This window comes from Cupressus sempervirens, chromosome 7, assembly GCF_028749045.1.
Source record: "Cupressus sempervirens isolate cs-2001-9-10 chromosome 7, ASM2874904v1, whole genome shotgun sequence".
Taxonomy (NCBI): domain Eukaryota; kingdom Viridiplantae; phylum Streptophyta; class Pinopsida; order Cupressales; family Cupressaceae; genus Cupressus; species Cupressus sempervirens.
This window is the reverse complement of record NC_143124.1, coordinates 7,620,504-7,644,238: the sequence shown is the minus strand read 5'-3', so window position 1 is coordinate 7,644,238 and position 23,735 is coordinate 7,620,504.

Sequence of the window (23,735 nt, the reverse complement as noted above, 5' to 3'; positions counted from 1 at the left end):
CAAAGGTGTCTTAATAACTTAAATCCACTTTAAAAATCCTAAAATAATTAAAACACTCAAAATCACACCTATTATGACTCCTTGATTATAAATGGTCACTTGGCTTATAACCACACCAAAGTGCCATCGTACCTTACAATTGAGTCTTTTATTACAAATATGGATTGAACCTCTTTCCTAATGATTCTAATCTACTAAACACCTTGAATTCATGTCTAAGAGCCTTAGGTTCCCTACACCATACTCCTTAGGCCAAAAGAAACTCAATTCTCTTGAGTTGGTAATGTGGAAACATCATATCCTATCTTCTTTATAGCTTATTCAGGCATCCAACTTGCATCTTCAATTGGTTTACCTGTCCATTTGATAAGGTAATCCATGTACGCCTTCCTTTTGGTCTTTTTTCTTTCTCTTTTGTCCAAAACACATTCAATGGTGGGTGCCCTTGCTTTGGGAAGAGAGTCCATGATCTCTTTATCTAACTTGGTTCATTTAATGCCATTGTTTTCAGCTTGAGAACCTTTGTAAAGATATAAATCATAGACATTGAATGTATTGGAGAGCCCTATGTTTGATGGAAACTCCACTTTGTAAGCATTGTGTCCACATTTTTGTAAGATCCTAAAAGGACCTATTTTCCTCATCATCAACTTAGTAAACTTGCGTTTAGGAAGCCTCTCCTTTTTAAGGTTCACCATAACTAGATCTCCTATTTCAAATTGAAGATCTCTTCTCTTAGTATCTGCTACTTCCTTATACTTCTTTGTCACTTTTTCTAACCTATCCTTGACCTCTTGATGAATTTCCTTCATAACCTCAAAAAAATTACTTGCTTGAGCACTGGTTCTTTCCATAGATTTGACAACTCTGACCTCCATTATCCCTCTAGGATGAGTGCCATAAACAATTTGGAATGGGCTCAGTCTAGTTGTCCTATTTGCTGAATCATTATAAGAAAACTCTACTTGTGCTATAACTGAATCCCATGATGAATCATGCTCCTTAGTAAGTCATCTTAATAGGTTGCCCAATAACCTATTAACCACCTCTATTTGACCATCTCATTGTGGATGGCATGCTGATGAAAATGAGAGGTCTATACCAAGATTTCTCCTCAAAGTCCTCCAAAAGTGCCCAAGAAACTTAGAATCTCTGTCAGAGACTATGGATAATGGTAATCCATTTAGTCTTACTACCTCCTTGAAAAAGATACTTGCAATATAAGAGACATCATGATTGGTATTACACGGCAAAAAGTTTGCCATCTTAGAAAATCTATCTACTACAACACAAATACTGTCATAGCTCCTTGCTTTGTCCTTGGTAATCCAAGTACAAAATCTAAACTTATTGCATCCCAAGGCCTATTTGGTATTGGTAATGGAGTGTATAGTCATGGATTGGAAGTCTTCCCCTTTTTCTTTTGACAAATCACACAAGCCTCTACAAACTTCTTCACATTCGTTGGCATCTTAGGCCAATAGTTAAATCTCCTTACTAGTTGAAGGGTCTTGTCCATCCCAAAATGACTAGCTAGGGCCCCATAGTGCTTCTCTTTTATGATGTTCTCCCTCAAGGATCCTCTAGGGATGCATAGCTAAATCCCTTTTAAGAGAAATCCTTCTTGAAACATGAAATCTACATAAATACTATGGTACTGCCATATCATATCCCTGCAAACTTGATAGGCCTCTTTAAAGTCTTCATCACCTTCATGCATGTCTTTTATGGAGTGGAATCCCACATTCTCGAACCTCATTTCTTGAATGCTTAAGTTCCTTCTACTAAGGGCATTAGCAACCTTATTTGCCTCCCCTTTCTTATGCTTAATAGTGAAGGTATATGATTGAAGGTACTCCATCTATTTCACATGCCTATGGTTCAACTTTTTTGATCTACTTAAGAAACTCAATGCATGGTTATCAGAATAGACAATAAAATCCTTGGGAATAAATAATGTCTCCATTTTCTTAGAGACTGAACCATAGCATACAATTCCAAATCATATGTAGAATATTTTTGTTTTGCTTCATTTAACTTTTCACTAAAGAAGGCTATTGGTTTCCCTTCTTGACTTAGGACTCCTCCTATGGCCCTATTACTTGCATCATATTCAATAGTAAATACCTTTTTGAAATCAAGTAGAGCAAGGATGGGTGCCTCTGCAACCCTTTTCTCAAAATATTCAAAGGACTAATCAGTAGCCTTATTCCATGCAAATTGACACTTATTTCCACCCTTGATTGTATCAATCATAGCGGCACACAAATCAATGAAACCTTTAATAAATTTTCTATAAAAGCTTTCCAAACCATGAAAGATCTTTACCTCACTTGCATTCCTTGGTGTAGGCTAGGTGAGGATTGCTTCCACCTTTTTTGGATTCATCTTGAGGTTGCCCTTGGATATGACAAAACCTAGGAACACCAACTCTTCCTTCATGAAGACACACTTATCCAAGTTTATCTTCAATTCCTTCTCCTTGAGTTTCTTCAAAACCAATTCCAAGTGTGTTAGATTTTCATCTTTAGATTTACTAAAAATCAATATGTCATCTAGATAAAAAGAAAAAAAATGATTGATAAAAGGTGCCAAAACTTCATTCATGAGTCTCATGAATGTACTAGGGGCATTAGAAAGGCCAAAGGGAATCACCATCCATTCATAAATTACCTCATTAGTCTTGAAGGTAGTTTTCCATTCATCTCCTTCCCTTATTCTGATTTGGTGCTACCCACTCTTCAAGTCAATCTTAGAATAGTACTTTGCCCCTCCTAGATGGTCCATAAAATCCTCCATCCTAGACATTGGGAACCTATATATAATGGTTATCTTTTTTATGGCTCTTGAATCTATACACAACCTCCATGTACCCTCCTTTTTAGGTGCCAACAAAGTAGGGACTACACAAGGGTTGATCCCCCTTTGCAAACAACTCCTCAACTTGTCTTGCTAATTCCTTGTTTTTCTCTAGTGTCAACCTATAGGCAAGCTTGTTAGGCAATGTAGAACCTAGAATAAAGTCAATACAATGACTTACCTCTCTAAATGATGGCAAGGTATTAGTAGCAGGGTCTAAAATAACTTCCTTATATCTATCCAAAAGTTGCCTCACTTCCTTGGGTTCCACATTCCTTATTCTTGATCTTCCTTCCTCCTTTTTATCTTCTTGTCTTGGCTTTATTGCAATGACAAAACATGGTTTATTCTTCACCTTGAGGGTCTTCAAAAACTCCTTCTCCCCAACCATCATCACACTAGATGCATTTTGGGTCTCCTTTCCATCTTCTGGCAATGGTGTCATAGTGTACTCCTTCCCATTTTTAGTGATGATGTAGAAATTATTCCTCCCATCATGCTTGGAATTGACATCATACTTCCATGGCCTAGCTAACAACAAATGACAAGCATCCATCTCTACAACATCACAAATAATTTTCTCCTTTTACTCTCCTATTTGAAATTCAACATTTAATTGTTCATTAACTACAGCTTGCTGCTCCTTGCTTAACCATGAGACCTTGTAAGGGCTAGGATGAGGAGACCTCTTCAATCCAAGCTTATTTACCATATCTACTAATGCAATATTATTAGTTGAACTAGAATCAACAATTACCTTACACACTTTACCTTTTCCCTTGCATAAAGTCTTGAACAAAGTCTTCCTTTGGGGTGGTTCCTACTCTGCAACTGTCTTCAACAAAGTTCTATTGAACATTAAGAATTCCCCTCTTTCTGGATCAGCATTACCTCTTGCTCCTTGATCAATTTGTGCATCCTCTTCTTGGGCCAAGTGAATCCTTTTGTCTCCTTCTTGATTATTGCCTCCCATCTTCTCAAGACATCTAGATGATCTATGCCCTATTTGGTTGCAGGTGAAACACCTTTTAGTGAATACCCCTGAGTTCTTCCTTCAAATATTTCTCTCCCATTAGGTCTCTTGCCTCTAAATCCTCCTCTAGGATTTGTGCCTGTCTCCCCTTGAGACTTATTGGATGAGCCTCTACCTGCAAATCTTCCTCCACCTCTAGCACTTTCTACCTTGAGAGTCACTCTTCCTCTTTTTTTAATCTTCAATCTTGAGGGCCACCTAATAGCATTGATGTATTGATTTTGGGTTGAATAGAATCAACTCATCCTTGATGGAGTACTTGAGCCCATTCAAGTACCTTGCTAGTTTTTATTTCTCACTCTCAAGAATATTAGCCCTTAGAGTGAGTTTATGAGACTCAAAGGTATAGGCCCCCATGTCCAAATCCTTTTGTCTTGAACTTTGCAACATTTGACGTATTAGAACCTCATAGTCCTCAGGCACAAATTTCCTTTTGATTTTTTATTTCATCCTTCTCCATGTTGCCAAGGGTTCCTTCCCTTCATCCTTCCTTTCATTTTTTTAGGAAGTTCCACCAACTAAGGGTAGATCCCTTCATCTTTGACTTTGCCACCTTCACTCTTTGACATTGATACAGGAGCATCTAGAGGTATAAGGGCAATCCTGTGTCACCCAAAAAATGTACTTATACTTAGTTTATGTTTCATGTGTTTTCATTTTTGGACACCCATTTGGGTCAAATAAAGGTTCCAACTCTCACAGTTCCACTATCAATGTGCTAGAAAATCCTGAAAAAATAGGAGCATGTAATTGGACCATCATTTTGGTAAACTAGGAGGTGTAAATTGGCTAGATGAATGTAATTTTTAATTTAGAGCATTCCAGAAAAAGAATCAGGTCAAAAGGCCCCATGGTTTCAAAGTTATTGCAGTTTTTCGGGTTTTGGAGACCTCCTCAGAATGCTTCAAAGTTAGGTTAGGGGAATTAAATGACCTCAAAAATGGCCAAAAAATGGGGGATGAGTGAAGCTGGTCCATAGAGCTATAGAGTGCTTTGAGAGCTTTTCAGAAATGTAAACGGTTCATCAATTGGAGCTACAGTTCAAAAGTTATGCCTCCCGAAGGTTTGGTTACCGTTTCTGGATTCTTCTAGATTTGCACTGACTTCTAACACAGCTTTTGGAACCTTCTATTTGGTTGGTGGATGCCTACTAGCACTTTCTAGAATGTACTCCTAGTCCTTAACCCTCTAGGGTCTATTTAAGGAGATTTATGGCATTGTAAAAGGCAGTTCAGAGTGGAGTTTGAGAGGAGGTACTGAAAGGAGAAATTATCTCCACATTTATGCTATTGTAAGCCCTTAGGGCATGTTTTGAAATTTATTTTATTTGTATTGAATGGACTAGCTTATTTTTCAGTTAATACAATTTGCCCTTTTTCTGTTGTGTCCATTCTGTTCTTGGGTTGTGTCCCCATCAAGTGGTATCAGAGTAGGTTTTGCTGAGTGTGTAGACAGAGCACTGACTATGAGGCAGTTTGCACCAGGACTGTGTGGTTGTGGGTTTGAGTTAAGAAGATGCCTCCATGAAGAGAGCGTGGTAGAAGGACTAGAGCTATTAATCTTGAGGAGGTTAGAGCCCTCCAAAGGAAGGTACAAGCATTGTAGGAGGAGCTCCGTAGAGGAACAATTGTGGCCACAGGTGATGAAAGTGAAGATGACAATGAAGAAGATGAAATTGGACCAGAAGGGGAATTTGATGGGGAAGTTCTAAATCATGCAGAGGAAAGGCTTTTTAGGGCCATTACTAAGTTTGGGAAAAGACCTACAATTGAAGTGGGTGTATTTTTAGGAAATCTGAAACTAGATGAGTTGATCGATTGGATCAATGAACTGGAAGAATACTTTGAGTATGAGGATATTAGGGACCCAGATAGGGTTAAGTTTGCAAAGGCCAAACTGAAAGGCCATGCCAAAATCTGGTGGCAAGAGGTCCAATTGGAAAGAAACAGAAGAGGAAAGGAGAAGATCACAAGGTGGGATCGCACGGTGGACAAATTGAAGAAGCAGTTCATTCCTATGGATTACGAGCTTGATTTGTTTAAGAAGATGCATGGGTTAAAGCAAGCAAGAAGATTAGTCCAAGAATATACAAAGGAATTTTACGGACTCTTGATTAGAGTGGGGCATGCAGAAGCAAATAAGGAGAAGGTTGCTCATTATATCAGTGGGTTGCGACCTAGCATCTAGGAGGAATTAAGTCTGGTAAGAATGACCAACATTGAAGAGGCATGCCAATTTTCCCTACAAGTTGAAGAGAAGCTGAATAAAAGGTTTGAAGGAAGACAAAGAGGGTGTGGTCAAGGAGGAAGGGGAAGTGGTAGATCATCTGGAGGCCACAATCAAACCCAAAAGAAAAATGAAGATTTGGGTACTAGTAGGAACCAGAGGAATGAGGGTTTCAACCGCTCCCATGATCAAGACTTTGGAAATTAGAGAGGAAGAGGTAGAGGACATGTACAAGGAAGAGGAGGCTTTCGTGGTACTTGTTTCCATTTTAATGAAGAAGGTCATCATGCCTTTGAATGCCCTCAATGACAAGGAAGGATAGATAGGAGAGCTAAGGGCCAAGCTAGGGTTGCTCATGAGGATGAGGATGCACAATCATCACATTTAGAGGATGCAGAAAGAGGAGAGACCTTGGTAAATGAAAGAGTCCTACTAAGTGGTGAGATTGAACTAGGACAATGGAGGAGTTTGTTCTGTACCAGATGCAAGTGTGAGGATAAATGTTGTGACGTGATCATTGATGGTGGTAGCACTGATAACTTGGTATCAAAAGAGATGGTCTTTAAGCTGAAGCTCAAGAGGGAGAAAAATCCCCAGCCCTATCAGATTGCTTGGGTAAAAGATGATCATAAGGTCCTGGTAAGTGAACAATGTTTAGTGAAATTCAAAATTGGGAGTTACCATGATGAAGTTCTTTGTGATGTTATTTGGATGGATGGTTGCCATCTATTGTTGGGTAGACCATGGCAGTTTGATAGACATGCAGTACATGATGGACATGCAAACACATACTCTCTGACAAAGGATGGGGTTCACCACAAATTGAAGCCCATGAAAAAGGAAGGTGAAAAGGTATGTAGCAGTGCTAGGATTTGTCTTGTTGATGAAAGGAAGTTTTTAGATGGCATGAAACATCAGCATATGTGTTATGCATTGATTCCTAGGAAAGATAAAGAAGGTAGTAGTGAAATACCACTTGAAGTTTCAAATTTATTAGGGGAGTTTGGAGATATTATCTTTGATAATGTTCCAAATGGATTGCCACCAGTAAGGCAAATCAGTCATCAGATAGATCTTATTCCAGGAGCTAGTTTGCCTAACATGGCTGCTCACAAGATGACTCCTGCTGAAATAGAGGAGCTAAATAGACAGGTTGAGGAGCTATTAAGGAAGGGCTTGATTCAAGAGAGCCTAAGTCCATTTGTAGTACTTGTAGTACTCACACCAAAGAAGGATGGAGAGTGGAGGATGTGTATGGATTCTTGAGCTATAAATAGGATAACCATCAAGTACCGATTTCCTTTGCCAAGGATGGATGATCTTATGGATTGCTTGAGTAGAGCTCAGTACTTCACAAAGATAGATCTCAAGAGTGGTTATCACCAGATATGGATTCAAGAAGGAGATGAGTGGAAAATAGCCTTCAAGACCAAGGAGGGTCTTTATGAGTGGTTAGTCATGCCCTTTGGACTGACGAACGCCCCAAGAACCTTCATGCGGCTCATGAATGAGGTACTTAAGAAGTTCTTGGGAAAATTTGTTATTGTTTATTTGGATGATATTTTAATTTTCAGCAAGACTTTGGAAGAACATTTATTGCATATTTGTAGTGTCCTTGAAAGGCTAAGGGAAGAGAAACTGTTAATTAATCTGAAGAAGTGTATCTTTGCAAAAAGGGAGTTAGTATATTTGGGGTTTGTTATATCACCTGAAGGTCTCAAAATGGATCCAGAGAAGGTAAAAGCCATCTTGCAATGGCCTACTCCAAGGTCTGCTACTGAGGTAAGATCATTTCATGGTCTGGTTAGTTTTTATAGGAAGTTTATTAAGAATTTCAGTGGCATATGTGCACCCCTAACTGATACAATAAGAGGGGATAGAAAAGAGTTCAAATGGACTGCAGCAGCTGCGAGAAGTTTTGAATTACTGAAGAAGAAGGTAACAGAACAACTTGTGTTGGCACTTCCAAATTTTAGAAAGGTTTTCCAGGTGGATTGTGATGCCAGTGGCAGTGCTATTGGGGCTATATTAAGCCATGAAGGTAAGCCTATACCATATTTTAGTGAAAAATTGAATGATGCAAAGAAGAAGTATTCTATTTATGATCAAGAGTTCTATGCAATAGTTCAGGCCTTAAAGAAATGGAGGCATTATTTATTGCCAAAGGAATTTGTTTTGTATATTGATCATCAGGCATTACAGTACTTAAATAGCCAAGGTAAATTGAATCAAAGGCATATGAAGTGGGTAGAGTTCTTGCAGAGCTATACATTTGTGTTGAAGCATAGAAGTGGAAAATCTAATAGGGTTGCAGATGCACTAAGTAGGAGACAGTTGTTGCTTACAGTAATGTAGGTTGAAGTAGTTGTGTTTGATGAACTCAAGAATTTGTACCCCGAGGATCCTGATTTTGCTGAAGCATGGAAAGCTTGTAAAGAACCTGTTGTTGTAGATAGAACCAAGTGGTTAGACTATTTGATTCAGGATGGCATGTTGTTCAAAGGTAGTCAATTGTGCATTCCAAGGAGTTCCATGAGGGAAAATCTGATTAAGGAGAAACATTGTGGAAAAAGTTGAGAATAGACTTGAAATTCAGTTCCACGCATCACCCACAAACTGACGGCCAAACAGAAGTGGTAAACAAAAGTTTGGGCAATTTGCTAAGATGTTTAGTTGGGGATAAGCCCAAGGGATGGGATTTGATTCTACCACAAGCAGAGTTTGCTTACAATAACTCTATAAATAGGAGTACTAGAAAATCACCATTCCAAATTGTATATGGGAATAGCCCAAGGACCACACTAGAATTGAGGAAGATAGAACAAGGGGAGAGGACAAGTGCTGAAGTTGAGAAATTTGCTGAACATATCAAGCGTCTACATGAGGAGGTTCAAGCACACATTACCAAGATGAATGAAGAGTATAAAGTTAGGGCTGATCAAGGGAGAAAACATAAGGAATTCCAAGTAGGGGATCTAGTCATGGTGCACTTACGAAAAGAAAGATTTCCAGCCGGTACTTACAACAAGCTGAAAATGAAGAAATTTGGCCCCTACAAAATTTTGAAGAAACATGACTCAGGAAATGCATATGAGGTGGAGCTTCCAGATGGTATTCAAATTTCTCCCATTTTCAACATTGCAGATTAAATAGAGTATCATGATGATGGTGCAGATGAGGAGCTGGTGTTAGAGCCATGTCCAATTCTTGCTTCTAAGAAGGAGGAGATAGAAGACATTCTAGATCATCGTGTGGGTAGGAGTACCAGAAATAGGCAATATGAAGAGTGTTTGGTCAAATGGACAGGATGACCGATCGAGGACTCAACTTGGATTTCAGCAGTTGAGTTTTCCCATTTGGGATTTCCTCTACCATTCATAAAGTGACAGGGTCACTTTTCAATCTACCCTGGGTGTCTGATGCAGGAGCATCCAGAGGTATAAGGGAAATCTTGTGTCACCCAAAAAATGTACTTAGAATTAGTTTTTGTTTCATGTGTTTTCATTTTTGGACACCCATTTGGGTCAAATAAAGGTTCCAACTCTCACAGTTCCACTATCAATGTGCTAGAAAATCTTGAAAAAATAGGAGCTTGTAATTGGACCATCATTTTGGTAAACTAGGAGGTGTAAATTGGCTAGATGAATGTAATTTTTAATTTAGAGCATTCCAAAAAAAGAATCAGGTCAAAAGGCCCCACGGTTTGAAAGTTATTGCAGTTTTTCAAGTTTTGGAGACCTCCTCAGAATGCTTCAAAGTCAGGTTAGGGGCATTAAATGACCTTGAAAAGGGCCAAAAAATGGGGGACGAGTGAAGCTGGTCCATAGGGCTATAGAGCACTTTGAGAGCTTTCCAAAAATGTAAATGGTTCGTCAATCGGAGCTACGGTTCAAAAGTTATGCCTCTTGGAAGTTCGGCTATCATTTTTGGATTCTTCTAGATTTGCACCAACTTCTAACGCAGCTTTTGGAACCTTCTATTTGGTCGGTGGATGCCTACTAGCACTTTCTAGAATTTACTCCTAGTCCTTAACCCTCCAAGGTCTATTTAAGGAGATTTCTGGCATTGTAAAAGGCAGTTCAGAGTGGAGTTTGAGAGGAGGTACTGAAAGGAGAAATTATCTCCACATTTATGCTATTGTAAGCCCTTAGGGCATGTTTTGAAGTTTATTTTCTCTATACTGAATGTACTAGCTTATTTTTTAGTTAATACAATTTTCCCTTTTTCTGTTGTGTCCATTTTGTTCTTGGGTTGTCTCCCCATCAGGCTTTCAAGTGTATTATCACACTCAAAGAAGTTATGAAGTGCCTCAAGAAAATCCATACATTCCTCCAAATCTAGCTTTCCACTAAATATAGGAAGTTCTAATCTTTGATCCTTCCTTCCCACTCTTTCCAAGGCTTCTAAAATTTCCCTTTGATTTGTAAGAATGGCTTGTCTATCCTACCAAGGAGCTTCTTCCACATTTCTTTCTTGTTCTCCTTTAGAGTCTTCTAGGACTCCTCTTTCCACCTTGGCTTTCAACATATCCAATTCCCTCTTCATGGTTCTATTCTCTTCTCTTACTGTCCTACTTTTTGCCATTTTCTCTTTGACCAACTTGGACAACTCCACATTTGTAATCCTCAGAGGTATCTCCCTCTCCCCTTCCTCATTTTTTGACATATTTACTCCCCAATCAGGCTCTTAGTGGCTCTAATACCTCTATGATGCAGAGCATGCAAAAAAAGAAAAAATATACTCTTCCAAGCTTCAAACAACAACTAGGCCTTCTTCCAAGATTAATGACTGATCCAATGGGCTCTCAATAGGATAGACTCTACCCTACAAGTGGACTCCACTCTATAGGCCCAACCCTCAAACCTAGGGTATTCAAACAACTTGGATCAACTACAACACTTAGGGGCTCCCTATTACCAATAGGCCTACAATGGAAAATTCTTCTTGGATGGTTTAAGAACTCAAATTTTCTGATAGAAATGGTTTCTATGGTCTTAATACAGCAAGAAACACCAAACTTTAAAGTTTTCCAACACCCAACAATCAATTTGCAAAATAGTTACTAGCATTCCTACTAGGGCTAATCCTAGTTTTCATGGTCAAACACCAAAATCATGGAAAAGACCCCTCTCTATTTTTTTACTTTTAAACACTCTTCAACATCCCCTAAGATATTCCAAAAGATCAATCACCAACTTGGCTCAAGCATCAAGTTATGCCCACTTTGTGTAACAATCCTAAATGGCTAGTTTAGGTTGGGTTACAAGGAAAACATAAACAAATGGATTCAACTACTTGGTTCAATCTCTTGGATCTCTTCTACACATCCAAATTTTCCTTCTACACCCTTCACCTAGGTTAGACTAATTAGTTTCGAAGCTTGTTCCTTCTTTTTCCTTCAAATCTAGACTAGACATAAGATTATGTTCAATCTAGGGCTTGCTATTAAAAATAGGCACCATGATCCTACAGCCCTGAATCTCTACCATCTCAAATACCCCTCTCCTAAATTTCATTTTTCAAAGTGGCATTGAAATCCCCCAATGGGTTTGCAAGTTAGGAGGCCATCTTGCTGAAACCCTCAAATTTGGAGTAAATCTAACCTACCTACACTAAAAGTGATATAAATTTTGTTGTATATAAGATAATTACTTCAAACCAATTGCAATGGAATCTTGACTCAACCTTCTATCCAACCATATAATACTTGTACCACCACCAATCTATATAGGCCATACAAATTTGAAAACATAGTAAAAAAGGTAGAAAATCTGAATTTTTTTATTCACCAATGTTGTCCATCATTCATACAATGACCTTTCCCACATGTGGGGATCTTAAATACATGCCTTAAAAAATTTATAACTTCCATTTATATGGTTGGAACACCATACAACCTCCTTTTTAGTTTGACAACTATTATTGCAAAAAATGTTATTTTTGCAACTTTCTTGCATTTTTTTTGCAATTTTTGAAAACCTATAGTCCAAAGGTGTCTTAATAACTTAAATCCACCTAAAACATTCTAAAATCATTAAAATACTCAAAATCACACCTATTATGTCTCCTTGGTTACAAATGGTCACTTGGCTTATAACCGCACCAAAGTGCCATCATGCCTTACAATTGAGTCTTTTATTACAAATATGGATCAAACCTCTTTCCTAATGATTATAATCTTCTAAACACCTTGAATTCATTCCTAAGAGCCCCTACACTATCTAGCCAAATACCACTTAAACATTTGAAAAATGCATGAGATTTTTGCTTCAAGAACATAGCAGTCATGATCTTGGAATAGTCATCTACAAATAGCATTATGTATCTATCTCCTAAGTAGCTTTGCACTTCTATTGGATCACATAATTCTTTATCAACTAACTCTAGTACTTCTTTGGAAGTATATGTTTTTCTTTTGAAACTAGACTTGGTCATCTTTCCTAGTTAACATTATTTGCATATTGTATTTTCAGGTTTCTTCAGTTTAGGCAAACCTCTAACTTTCTTCTTTTTGCTGATGCTAATTAGATTCTCAAAGTTAACATGACACAACCTTTTATGCCATAACCACACATCATCAAGTCTAAGAAAAAGACAAGTTGGATCTTCCATATCTAAGTAAAACAAGTTACTCCTAGTTTGTTCACCTTTTCCTATCAGATTTCCATCAGTATCATAGATCTTGGCAGTTTTGTTTTCAAATTATACTTTGCAACCTACATTGCTTAACTATAATACACTCAAATTTTTTTAATTTAATCCTTTAACATAGTATGCATTATCACATGAAATTTTCTCTATAAGTTTGATTGAGCCTTTTCCTTTGATTTGACATGGAGCATCATTACCAAATCTAAAACTAGTTCCATCATATTGAGTAAAAGTAATGAACTTACTTCTTTTTCCTATCATGTGATGTGAGCATCCACTATCTATGATCTATTTGTCATTCTTGTTCACACAAGTCACTTGTGGTGTAGCTTCATCTTCATCTGATTCATCCTTCATGGACACATAGACTACCTCATTATTATTCTCATCAGAATCTTCTTCAACAATGTAGCATCTTTTTCCTTTACCATTGTAATCTCTGCTATCATCTTCTCTTTTTTTCTTGTACATGTTTCCTTCTTTGTAATTCTTCTTTTGTGTACATCTTGTAACAATATGACCTATTAATGCAATTAGATTTCTACAATCCATGATTTATAATGCTAAGTTTCTAGAATAGATTGTGTAGAGATTTTTCATCAACATTTCGAATCACACTACGTGATCCATCATCAGGAAGAGAGAGCAAGAGGAGTCAAACAATGTAAATTTTTTGACTCCTCTTGCTCTCTCTTCCTGATGATGGATCACGTAGTGTGATTCAAAATTTTGATGAAAAATCTCTACACAATCTATTCTAGAAATTTAGCATTATAATATGACCTATTTCATTGCAATTAAAACATATGATAGGGAGCTTACCTTTGAATTTACCTTTGCCTCTATGGAATCTCCTATCTAGTAGAGCTTCCAACTATTCCACATCATCCTCATTTGTGCTACTATCACTGGATGCATGTTTTCCTTTTCTTCTCTTCTTGATTGATGTCACCTCCTCAATGTCCTTTAATGTTAGCTTAGACTTGAAAGTAGATTCAAGGTTCTCAGGTCTGTAGTTGTCAAAATTGGACAATTCAAATGTAGTGAGTCTTCCCACTATTCCTTCAAAGGTTAGTGTGTTTCCCTATACACACCTTAGCTCTTGGATGGCTAAAAATCTAATGGAATAAATAGGGAGTAGAGTCCTTAAGTATTTGTTGTTTATAGTCTCTTCTTCTAATTGACCACCTAGACTTCTTATTGCACTTACCATTTCTTTCATTCTAGCTGCATATTGAGCAACATTCTCACCTTCCTCCATTTTCATGTCATCAAAATTTCCTCTAAGGCTTTCTCTCTTTGCTCTCTAAACATTATAATCTCCTCCATAGATATTGTAATAAATGATAATATTGAGAAAGGAATGAGAAACAATCCGAGTAAGTTAAGTGTGAAATAATGTTACCATAAGATAAGCAAAATCCAAGAGCATACACCAAGATGGTTCAACAATGGAGACAAGGATTTATAAGGGGAAAGCAAAGAAAACCCCTTGTGAGTATTATGAATGAAGGAAAATGCCTAGAGAAGAGAGAGAGAGAGTGTTGGAGCAAAATAGCTCAATACAATAACATCAAAGTGATAAGAGTGAAGAAGAAAGAAGGAGGAGCATCTCTTATATAGAGATGAGAAAGGAGTTGCATTTGGAAATCCCATTTCTATGAATGCCACATTCATAATAGGTGTGTGCAAAGTGTCACAATCCTCTTAAGGAGGATAAGCTAAATAAAGAAATAAACAAGAGTTGTCCTTACATGTGGAATAAAGGACAAACAATGACATGTCCTCCACATGTGTACAAGAGGACAAACTACATTTAGGGACCCTTGGAATATCCCAATTAATATATCCAAGGAAAGATTAACCTTTCTAACACCCCCCCTTAATCTTTACTTGGGGAGTTTACATCAATGGGTTGTAAACCCAAATTTTTACAATGGAACTGAAATCTCTCTTTAGAAAGCGGTTTGGTTAAAATATCAGCCACTTGATCTTCTCCTTTACAATAAAGAAGAATAATTTGCTTGTCTTCAACTTGTTCTTGAATGAAGTGATGTTGAAGTGAAATATGTTTGGTTCGTGTATGATAAATTGGATTCTTTGCCAAGGCAATAGCACTTTGATTGTCACAATGTATAGGTGTAGGTGATTGTTGAGGTAGACCCAAATCGTCAAGAAGTCTTCTAATCCATAAGGCTTCCTTAGCTACATTGGTACAACCTTTGTATTTAGCTTCAGTTGAGCAAAGGGAAATAGAGTGTTCTTTTTTTCTTTTCCAAGAAATGGCACCTGAACCAACAAAGAAACAATAACCACAAGTGGATTTCCCATCATTGGGATCTCCACCTAGATCAGAATCAGTATAGCCATGTAAAATAAATTCAGAATTTGCATCATAAAATAATCCCATATTAATAGTACCTTTAATGTACCTTAAGATGTGTTTAGCGACTTTAAAATGAGTTTGTTGAGGTTTAGACATAAATCAAGAAACTAAACCAACACTATAAGAAATATCAGGTCTAGTAAGAGTTAAATAATTTAAACTTCCTACCAACTGTCTGTACAAAGTTTCATCAACAAAAGGAGTATTCATATCATTCATTAATTTAGTACCTAAGTCACATGGAATTGAAACATGGTTAGAGTCATTCATCTTAAATTTTTCTAAAAGATCATAAGCATACTTGCTTTGAGAAAGAAAGATACCCTGAGGAGTTTGGCAAATTTGCATACCTAAGAAGTAATGTAAGATACCTAAATCAGTCATCTGAAATTTCTGTTTAAGTTGAAACTTGATATAAAAAATCAAAGTGTCTGAACTAGAAGTGAGTATTAGATCATCTACATAAACAATAACAATAATAATGTCATCGTTAGTATGTTTAATATACAAATTAGGATCATTTTGACTTCTAGCAAAACCTTGAGAAATAAAGAAAGAATTAATTTTAGAATACCATTCTCTAGGTGATTGTTTAAGACCATAAATAGATTTTTTCAATTTGCAAACCAGATTTTCACTACCTTTCTTAACAAATCTAGGAGGTTGAGCCATATAGATTTCTTCATGTAAATCACCATTTAAGAAGGCACTTTTAACATCCATTTGATGAATGGGCCAATTCATTTTAGATGCTAAAGCAAGAACTAATCTGATAGTAGGCATTTTAGCAACAGGAGCAAAAGTTTCATTATAGTCTAATCCTTCAATTTGTGAAAAACCTCTAGCAACTAGTCTAGCCTTAAATTTACTAATTTCATTATTAGTATTCAATTTTGTTTTGTATAACCATTTACATGAAACTATATTCTTGCCATGAGGTAATTTGACTAAGTCCCAAGTTTGATTAGCTATTAAAGAATCATATTCCTCTTGCATGGCTTTCTACCAATGAGGTTGAGAGTTAGCTTGATCAAAAGACTTAGGATCATTAGAATTCATAATAGTAGTCATCAAAGCATAATTACAATAATTAATCCTTCTATGTTTAATTCCACCAAATTTAGAAATGTAATCATCACCTTCATTGATTAAGTTTTGAGCCCAATTAGGTTTACGTTTAGTTGTGATGGAATTATCACTAGAGGAAGAATCATTAGCAATAAAAGCATCATTAGTAGTTGCTTGACTATTATTACTTGTAGGAGCAGAAATAATAGGTGGTACTTGATTTGAAGGGTTAAGAGGAGGAGTAGGGTTAAGAGAAGGAGGTTGGTCCTCCACCAGCACAATTTTAGTGCCACTGAATTCTGCATCATGTGTAGTAGAGCAATCATGGACTCCATTTTCTGCAATACAAACATCTCTAGCAACTTGAACTTTGTTAGTAGTGGAATCATAAACATGATAACCTTTAGTGTTTTCATCATAACCAACAAACATATAAGGAGATGACTTAGCATCTAATTTATGTCTTTTCTATTTAGGAGTATGAACATAAGCAATAGATCCAAAAATTCGTAAATGATGTAAATTAGGTTTCCTACCAGACCAAGCCTCTTCTGGAGTGATAACCTTGATAGCTTTGGTAGGAGTCCGATTAAGAATATAAGTTGCACAAAACATGGCTTCAGCCCAAAATTTATAATGTAGATTCTTAGCATGCAACATGCTTCTAGCCATTTCAACAATGGTCCGATGCTTTCTTTCCGCCACACCATTTTGTTGTGGTGTATAAGGAATAGTAAGTTCGTGTTTAATTCAACATGATTTCAAATAAGAATGAAAAACATTATTCACATATTCCTTTCCATTATCAGTTCTAAGAATTTTAAGTTTAAAACCAGATTGCCGTTCAACATATAACTGAAATTCAATAAATATATCAAGAACTTGATCCTTGCTATGCAAAAAATAGATCCAAGTTCGTCTAGAAAAACATCAACAAAGGTAAGTGCATACCGAGAACCTTGGATGGAGTTATTCTCCATGGGGCCCAAAAGGTCACTATGGACAAGATGCAACTTATGAGTTGCCCTCCATGATTTTCCACTTGGGAAGGGCTCCCTATGCATCTTACCACTCATACAACTTGTACAGGCAATCTTGGAAGGAATAATGTGAGGCAAGCCATCAACCATATTATGCTTTTGCATGAAAGTAATATAATTGGAATTTAAATGGCCAAGTCTTTCATAACATGTATCTTTGTAGAATTCAACTTTATAGTTCTGACATAACTGTGAAATAGAAAGCAGATTAGTTTTCAAGTCAGGTACATATAATACATCATGCAATTTACCATTAGGAATAGTAACATCACCTAATCCTTCAACTTTACAAGTCTGATTGTTAGCTAACTGAATGGGAATGTTAGCAATATCAGGTTGTAAAGAATCAAAAATTTCTGTATGAGAAGTTACATGTTGTGATGCACCACTGTCAACAATCCATTCTAAAGGTCTACAAAGATTAAAGCTACAAGTAAAAGCATGACGAGAATTAGAACCAGTAGAGTTACCTTTGTTATGATTTGAGTTTTGATTATTCATAGGTTTTTTATTATTTTGCTTTTTAAAACAGTTATTGACAATATGACCATCTTTGCCACAATAAGAACAATGAGGTTTGGAATTGGAATGATTCCTTTGATTATTAGTATTACGATTATTAGTATGATGATTGTTATTATTGTTATATTTCGCATGAAATTTATTGTTGGAATTATTTGAATTAGTATTATATTGTTTGTTGTTATTATTATTATTATTGGAACGAAAATTATTATTTGAATTTCTAGACACAAATGCAGGTTTAGTTGATTTGAGGGTACCAAACTGAATTAGCTTAGCTTCTTCTTGTCTTAATAAAGTTTGAAAAATAACATAAGTTAATTGAGAAGTTAAAGTAGGAATAGCAAGCTATGCATGAATATTAGTTATAAACTGTTGAAACTGTCTAGGAAGACACTTTTTAAGAATAAGATGAATTAAACGAATGTCCTCTAATTGAACACCTAAGGCAATAATTTGGCTTTTAAGAGAATCAAATTTTAAGAGAAATTCATCCATACTTTTAAAATCTGCATACCTGAGATCTTCAAGTTGATCCTGCAACTGTATTTTGCGGTATTCATCTCCACTGTCATACTTGGTTTGCAAGATGGACCATGCATCATGAGCTTTAGAACAGTGAGCAATTAACACATATAAATATGGAATAATGGAAATACCAATTAACCCTAAAGCTTCTTCATTTTTAGATTTCCAAGTATCTTTCTCGTCTTGGGTAGCCACTAAACCAGGTTCAAGAGAAGGATCAGTGGCTATTTCGAAGAGGTGTTTAAAACGAAAAATAAATGAGATATGAGTTTTCCAAGAATGATAATTAGAATAATTAAGTTTTATTTCTGGAATTAAGGTTGACATGATTACATAAAAAAATTCCTTGATGTGAAAATCAAATTAATTAAAAAAATGATGTCTTTTATATATAAAATTAATAATATATATATATATATATATATATATTTTTTTTTTTTAAAAAAAATTAGAGTAAAAAAAATTATAAAATGAAAAAATTTGGTTTGTTTTGGTTTTTTTTTTTTAAATGAACAATTCTTTTTTTTGTAAATAAACTTTTTAAAAAATAAATCTTTTTTTAAGGTTCCTTGTAAAAAAAAATTAAACAAGATTTTAAAGGAAATGTTGGTGGAAATGTCGGTGAAAGACCAGAGATTTTTAAAAAAGGGCGGTTCAAATGAAGATAAGGATAAGGGGGGAGCGGAGCGGATGGTGTGGCTGCGCAGGCGGTGGGTGACGTGTGGCCTGAACGCAGGCTGCGCCAAAGGGTTTAGGTCGGGCCGTGCAGACTGCTAACGGCCCGTGGTTCAAAGTGACGAGTGGAAGGGGGCAGTGGGAGCGGTGGGTCTATGTGGTGGAATAGCTCAGTGAAATAGCTCAAAATAAGTTGCAAAAAAAATGGACTAAGTTTCCCATGCGCGACAGTGGGCGCAGGGGCTGGGCGCAGGTGGTGCGCGGGTCTGAGAAGGCACGCGGGTGGTGCATCTGCCCGCAAAAATTTGAAATAAAAAGACTCGCACTACGTGCGATTAAGATATTTAAATGATTTTAAGTTTTTGTGTTTGCATATGGATAAAAATATTTCAAAAAAAAAAATTTAAATACACAAATATAGATTATAGTATGAAAAAAAAATAATATAGTAAATTTTTTTTTTTAAAGAGTAAGAAAATTATATACTTATTGAAAACTTAACCCATGTAATACTTCTTGTTTTGGCGGCATGCCTTCCAAAACAAGAAAAAAAAATTGAAATTTTATAAGAAAACCCTTTGGCGGCAAGCCTTCCAAAGAGGGTTAGTAAAAAAAAATTAATATGAAACCTGCATACACAAGATATGTTAAAATGAGCTATAACCACAACACAAATTTCTTCTCTCAATAACGTCTTCAAATAAGGTGTGCTCCAATGAATGGCAACCTTCAACACAAAACTTAAAACAAGGATTAGATAGCCAAGCTCTGATACCATGTAAGAAATGATAATATTGAGCAAGGAATGAGAAACAATCCAAGTAAGTTAAGTGTGAAACAATGTTACCATAAGATAAGCAAAATCCAAGAGCATACACCAAGATGGTTCAACAATGGAGACAAGGATTTATAAGGGGAAAGCAAAGAAAACCCCTTGTGAGTATTATGAATGAAGGAAAATGCCTAGAGAAGAGAGATAGAGAGTGTTGGAGCAAAATAGCTCAATACAATAACATCAAAGTGATAAGAGTGAAGAAGAAAGAAGGAGGAGCATCTCTTATATAGAGATGAGAAAGGAGTTACATTTGTAACTCCCATTTCTATGAATGCCACATTCATAATAGGTGTGTGCAAAGTGTCACAATCCTCTTAAGGAGGATAAACTAAATAAAGAAATAAACAAGAGTTGTCCTTACATGTGGAATAAAGGACAAACAATGACATGTCCTCCACATGTGTACAAGAGGACAAACTACATTTAGGGACCCTTGGAATATCCCAATTAATATATCCAAGGAAAGATTAACCTTTCTAATAGATATCTTAAAGGGATTTCCACATTTGGAATGCAGTGTACTATTCCTTGATGTCATCAAATTTCACATAATTAAGTGTAGAGGAAATCTCCAACATTGCCTGATTGTGCTCCTTCCTTTTGCTCAAATCATCTACAATAAGAGGTCCAACTGGTTCTACATGTTTTGTTCCAATTAAGGTTTTTGCATAATCACCTATTGATCCAAGGTGTAATTTCATTAGACTCTACAATGCAATGAAGTTGTCTTTGTTGAGCTTGGGAACTTCTCTCTTGGACATCGTGATCTTCCTACTTCTAGTACCTTGAAACTAAATTAGCAAATGGCTCTGATACCAATTGTTAGAAATGCTTTAGAATAACTAAGAGGTGCAGGGGTGAATAAATTATTCAAGGTCCAACATGTCTAATTCAAACTTTATACTAAGTGAAGTGTACCCTTATAACCATTCATTCATCCAAGCTTTAACTTTCCTATTCAACAAGTTACTGTAAATCAACAGTAAAGCATAACACATGAAAGATCAACACATAACACAGTTATTTATGTGGAAACCCAATTTGGGAAAAACCAATAGTAACATGCTACTCAATTCTCACTCTTCTAAAGTGATGCCCTATGAAAGGCCCACCCTATTAAAGGCTTACAATAGACTATTAAATGTGACCTAGTTAAAGGATTTAACCACCCTGTTAGAAGTGGGCCTAGTTAAAGGACTTTAGTACATTCACATGGAATGCCACCCTATTAAAGGAATTAAAAATGGCTATTAAACCACCCTAAGTCCATAGAATTTCCATATCTAATATAATTTCTAGAGAGTATTAGAAAGTCTTTGACTCAATTACAACATACAACTATACTTGCAGATCTCAGATCCCCATTCAGCTCATAACATTGCCTGGCTTTCAATCTCTACAACTCATGATAGCTTGCCCTCCTTTCAAGATTTGTCTCCTTGAGTCCCCATGCTTAATGTACCAGTGCAATCATCTCTCTATGATCACTTGTCCAAGCAGGGCCTCTATGCATTGTTCTTCCTTCTCCTAGATGTCTTCTCCTTGACACCCTTCTAACCACTTTGCAATTTGGCACTCCAGCAGCTCTTGCTTCTTGGTCTATGACTCCTTAAATAGAAGTCTTGGAGTTCCTTTCCCACTTGATTCTTCCCTCCTTAAATTTCAATTTGTATGAATGATGCAGGATTCATTGCATCTAACCCATATTGTTTCTTCTAGAAACACCATGAAGAATCCACTTGAATTCGCTCAAAAATGGTTTACATAGAATTTTGTGCCACCAACTCATCATCTTTATCCTCCAACTGGTTCACAAAATTCAAGGTAACAACTTTGTCAGCTTACATTTGAGGAATGTTTAACTTTTAAATAATGCAGTAGCTCAACATTATTGAAATACTAGTGCTCATCACATATTGTGTTACTTGGAATCAACTACATTTTTACTAATGTTGAGCACCTATTACTTTTCTTGGCACTTCAACTTCACTCGACACTTGAAGATGACTTGGCACACACTAGATTTTGCATTTGCTCGACTCCAACTAAGAATTTTCTCAGCTTCAACTAGGTTTCTTAGCACCCGTTGATGAACTTAGTTTTAGCTTTATAGTCAACCTTGTTACAACTTCTTCCTCCAATGTTTCTAAGTGTGGCCAACCTCTGTATCCTCAAGTATGTTATCAATACATCATTTAACCATTGTCTTAACTAATCCTTGCACTTCATTACAATATCATAACTCAACCTTTCCCTTAGGTACTCTTGTTACATCTTGTTGATCAAATCATCATCATCAATCAACTAAGTCATAGTACTTTGATCTTACAAGCAATTGTCATTCCTATAGATAGCAGGTTTGACATCAATGACAAAACAATGATTGAAAACATTCTTTAAACAACAACCTCCCTCTTCGACAGTAAACCTTCTTCATCAATGATCTTTTCAATTAGATTTCCAACATTAATTACTCCTGACCTTACCTTACTATTTGTGCCCACAAAAAACAAAAAGATGAGAATGATGACCACAAAATCTAATGGTGTGCGGGGTTTCAATTGTCTTGTATGCTCAACGCCTTATACTTTGTGGACTATTCATTTCCATAAGTCATGTTGTTCGCTTCAACATAGGTATGTCTTTGGCATAAAAAAATAGTAAAAAAATTATTTTTGATGAATACTTTCTTTCTATTAAGTAAAATATTAAAGTTACATATTCAAAATAAAAAGGCAAGGGAATATGAAAATCACCCAACAAAGGTTCACTCCACCCAAGTTTGGAAAGATTAACAAGTATTTATAAAAATAAAAATAATGATAAACATCCCTCAGACAACCAAAGCAATTTCAATCGAGGGAGGAGGATCATGGAAATCATTAGAATCCCATAGATCAATGGGGTTAATGGGTGGCTCAGGAAGAGCCCATCCATTATCAACAATAGTAATATTACCTTTATCTTTCTCTCCCTCCAACTTGGGGAGCTAGATCACTAAGTTTGGATGGGGGAATGACCACATTTGGTTCCTATTGGAGGAGAGCTAACCAAAATCAACATGAGCAATAGGAGGAGCAACTAAGAACTAGCTAGAAGCCTTTTGTGGAGAGACAAAGAAGAGACAACAACTGACAAACCCATTGCTGGGAGAGCAGTGAGCAGAAGTACTATAAACCCCATCGACAATCATGGGGAAGAGTGAAGTCTATAGAGGCAAAATTTGATGGCACTCTAGAAACCATACATAGTGCATTACCCCAATTGCTTAGTAATTCTTGAAGGTGAGTCACCTCTAGTGCAACCTTGTTAGTTTGTACTTGAATCTAAACCATGACATTATTAGATATACAAGCCTTAGTGTACATTGAGATATTAATGTAGACACCTAAAAATTCTTTACAAAATAAAATATTTTTATTTTCTGAAAAAAGTCCCTAATGACATCATCATTAATTAATTAATTAATTTTTTATGCCATTAAATCCATTTATCTTAATTAAAAATATTTAATTAAGGAATCCCTCCCAAAAATGTTTAAATCTTATTTAAACATTATTTCCTTATTTATTAATTATTTAATTAATAAATTGACCAAAAATCCCAAAATAAATAAATAATTTATTTTTTGCCCAAAACTTGGCCAATTTCCTTAAGACCACTAACCTCTTCCAAAATCTTCTAATCCTCTTTAATTTTGATTAAAGGCTAATCCCATCATTTCCTATCCCTAATCCCAATTCAAAATATTTAATTAAGATTATATATTAATCTTCATGTTTAATCCCATAATTTCCTATCCCTAATCCCAATTCAAAATATTTAATTAAGATTAAATATTAATCCTCATGTTTATTAAAAATGTTTTAATAAATATCTCCTCAACCCAAACCCTTGAAATAAATAAAACTT